The 3,881-nt window shown below is 43.9% G+C and overlaps 1 non-coding gene across 1 annotated transcript; it reads right to left on the bottom strand.

Annotated features, from left to right (window-relative positions):
• Positions 1–261: 261 nt before the first annotated feature.
• LOC116089592 lies at positions 262–405 on the bottom strand. Its single transcript, XR_004118377.1, has one exon. It is a non-coding gene; the product is annotated as a small nucleolar RNA SNORA3/SNORA45 family (small nucleolar RNA).
• Between the last annotated feature and the right edge of the window lie 3,476 nt (positions 406–3,881).

The following is a 3,881-nucleotide window of genomic DNA, read 5'->3' as shown; positions in this document are numbered from 1 at the left end:
TGTGGTTGTTATTACTGTAGCTCTGTAGTACAATTTAGGTCAGGGATGGTGATCCCTGAAGTAGTTCTTGATTTATTTGGGATTATTTTAGTAGTCCTGAGGTTTTGTTTGTTTGTTGTTTGTTTCCATCTAAGGCTGAAAATTGTCCTTTGAAGAACTGTCAAGAATTGTATTGGAATTTTGATGGGAGGTTGCATTGAATCTGTAGATTACTTTTTTTTTTTTTTTTTTTTTTTTTTTTTTTTTTTTTTTTTTTTTTTGCCATGTTTCTGATCTGGGCACTAGAAGGGACACCGAAGGCCCCTACCGGTGAATCAAGACCAGCATATTCTCTTCGAGAAGATTACTTTTTTTAAATTGGATATTTTCTTTATTTACATTTCACATGTTTTCCCCTTTCCCGGTTTACTCTCTGGAAACCCTCCCTCCCATCCTGCTTCCCTCTGCTTCTATGAGAGTGTTCCCCCACCTACCCACTCCCACCTCCTTACCTTGGCATTCCCCTACACTGGGGCATCAAGCCTTCACAGGACCAAGGGCCTCTCCTTCCATTGATGCCTGACAAGGCCAGCATATGTAGCAGAGCAGGGCAGTCATCTTAAATGGATATCTAATACATACTGAGAGTTTCGGGGGTGGTACTCCTCCAGCTGCCTCTCTGCACCACTGCTGACAGTCCCATACCACTGACATCTACAATATGCAGGAGGTCCCACTGAAACTTAGTCTCTACCTTCAGGCTCCAGGCACACGCTTCTCAGGAACTCTGTGCAGGAAATTTAACCTTTGCTGCATACTGTCTACCCTCAGTGGATTTCAGGAACACCTTGCTCTTGCATTTGCATAACTGCAAATTCAGCACTACATGAATGAGGCCAATTTCCCTCACCAAGGTACAACCAAACGCAGCTACAATTAACTGTGTGCTTGTGGCTGAGACTAAAGAAACATCCCATCAGTAGCTATTGCCATGGGATGGGAGAACTTTTGGAACACCATCCTCCATCCAGGCTCTCTCAATTCTTCTGAGTTTGCATTGTTCTACCTTGGAACTCTTGGTAGGTGGTCTCACTCATAAGATACATTTCCTGTTGTTAAGTGCAAAGTCTGAAGAGTCTCCTTAAAATTGCTGATGTCTTAATAATCATGGTCATAATGTCTCCTTAACTTAGCCAAATTCAAGTTCCCTTCCTCACTAAACTACAAACATCTTCATCTTTCTTTCTTTCTTTCTTTCTTTCTTTTTTTTTTTGGTTTTTTGAGACAGGGTTTCTCTGTGTAGTCCTGGCTGTCCTGGAACTCACTCTGTAGACCAGGCTGGCCTCGAACTCAGAAATCCGCCTGCCTCTGCCTCCCAAGTGCTGGGATTAAAGGTGTGCGCCACCACGCCCGGCCTCATCTTCATCTTTCTGATCCATGTTTGTACTCCCTTTCCTCTCTCCCACCTTACCACAAGCAGTCAGGTGCACACACACACACACACACACACACACACATACACACTACACATACATATATGTACACACCAACATGTATGCACACATACACACATGCATGTTCACAAACACATGTATACACATACACACACATATACATGCTCATACATACACATGCACTCACATATACCTGCGCACACTCGGACACATGTATGTACACACACACATACACACTGCAGCTATGGGTAAATGAAGTAGTAGTTATATATCGCAGCCTAAAAATACTCTTTCTTGGAGTTTCTTCCACCAAACACATAAACCCATCACTTTTGAACTTGGCTTCATCCCAGTTTTCAGGACACAAGTGGGAGCAGTTCGATGCTTTGATAGAATATAACATGAATGGCCTCTGGTTCAATTCCTTGTTTCCCTATGAAGCCAATGAGCACAAGCTCTTGCTGTTAGGATTTCTATAGGCATTCTGGTCTCTGGAGCTTCCTCCTGAATGACTCAGCAAACCCTGCTTACAGCATCAGCACCTCAGTAGGCTCTAGGTCAGCCAATTTCAAAGGCCTTGGACCCTCAGGGCCAGGCAGTCACACAATGGACACACTTCTCAGTGCCAATTTTCTATTAGTTATCTTTCTCACTATTGTGACTAGACCCATCAAAAATCAATGTAAGGAAGAAAGGTATATTTTGGTCCATGATTTGAAGGTCTACGGTACATTGTGGATGGAAGGGAAGGGCAGTCAGTGGTGGCTTTCTCATTTTGTATCCTTCATGCAATTTTGGCCTCTGAACTTGGGATAATGATACACATATTCACAGCAGGTCTTCATCTTTAGTCAATCTTCTTTTAAGGCATCCTCAACATATCCTCATAAACATATCCAAATGTGGGAGCCCTGCTGGGCTCACTAAAGAACTCAAAACCGAAACCAGAGACTTAGCTCGCTGGGGGTTTGGAGCCTATGTAAATGACTCAAGGACCAGATACCAGCTCCTTAGGAAGCCGTGATCCTTTGATCCCTCTTCCCCTTCCTGGAATCCCTTGTATCAATGTTTGAGCTTTGATGTCTGATTCTCACCTAAATGCCAATTGCATACCTGTACTGTCTTTGAGTATAAATGCTCCCCTGTCATTTAGTAAAGCGCACCTCGATGAGAACCCTCTCCTGGTGTCATGCCTCTTTGTCTCTCTTTCCTCCCTAACCGCTTATTTTACAGGACTTCGAGTTCCCGTTTCGTGGAGCTCCCACGGGATGAAGTGAAGCTGTGGGCCGGCTTCCTTCATCCAAAGTTACTTCACATCAGTTCCTAAACATTTCTTTTATTGTCTTTTAGATCCATTTTTATTTATTATTTTATTTACTATTTATTTTATATATTATGTATTTATTTATGCACATAAGTGTTTTACCACTATATATGTATGTGCACCCTGAGTGTGCATTGCCTATGGAGTCCAGAAGAGGGCGTCAGATCCTCTGGAACTGAAGCTACAGATGGTTGTGGCCCACCCCCATACAGGTGCTGAGAACCAACCCTGGGTTCTCTGCAAGAGCAGCCACTATTCTTAATAGCTCTTGGGCTCCACTACACATTTCTTAATCCCATCAGGTTGAAAATCAAAACCTTTCACAAGCTGGGCGGTGGTGGCACACGCCTTAATCCCAGCACTTGGGAGGCAGAGGCAGGCGAATTTCTGAGTTTGAGGCCAGCCTGGTCTACAAAGTGAGTTCCAGGACAGCCAGGGCTACACAGAGAAACCCTGTCTCAAACACACACACACACACACACACACACACAAAACCCTTTCACAAAACACATATAGCTGGGATTTATAAAGTGAAGCAGTTGATCTAGGCAGATTTCTGGAGTTGCAAGGGCATGGTGCTGGCATCTGTTCACCTCTGGCAAGAACTTCACAATGAATGTCATGGCACTTGGTGGAAGCTTCAGGAGGAAGTGATCAGAGAGCAAAGATCAGAGATCAGAGAGCTCAGTTCTGTCTGCTTGTCACGCCTCCTCGGGAACTAACAGAGCCCTTCCAACAGCAGTACCTCTAAGGATCACTAAGCTCAATTATTTTTCTTATTGTTGTTAATTTTCTGTTTTGTTTTGTTTTGTTTTGTTTTGTTGAGGCAGAGTCTCTCTACATAGGCCTGGCTGTCCTGTTGTTAACTATGTAGACCAGGTTGGCCTTGAACTCACAGAGATCTTCCTTGTCTGCCTCCCGAGACCTCGGATTAAAGATATACATCAGTACTGCCTGCCTAAGCCTCAAGTCTACCACCGTCCAGTGTTACCAGCACCACAGCAGGCAAATGTGGACATCTCAGAGTGCATGTGCAAACCCCCCTTGGAAAGCAATCAGGGGCCCCTGAATGACCAAAATTGTATATGATTTCAGGGTTTCAGGTGCGTTTTTCTCCAATAGTT

Source organism: Mastomys coucha, unplaced genomic scaffold (genome assembly GCF_008632895.1).
Source record: "Mastomys coucha isolate ucsf_1 unplaced genomic scaffold, UCSF_Mcou_1 pScaffold14, whole genome shotgun sequence".
Taxonomy (NCBI): domain Eukaryota; kingdom Metazoa; phylum Chordata; class Mammalia; order Rodentia; family Muridae; genus Mastomys; species Mastomys coucha.
This window is presented reverse-complemented; position numbering and strand designations above follow the sequence as displayed.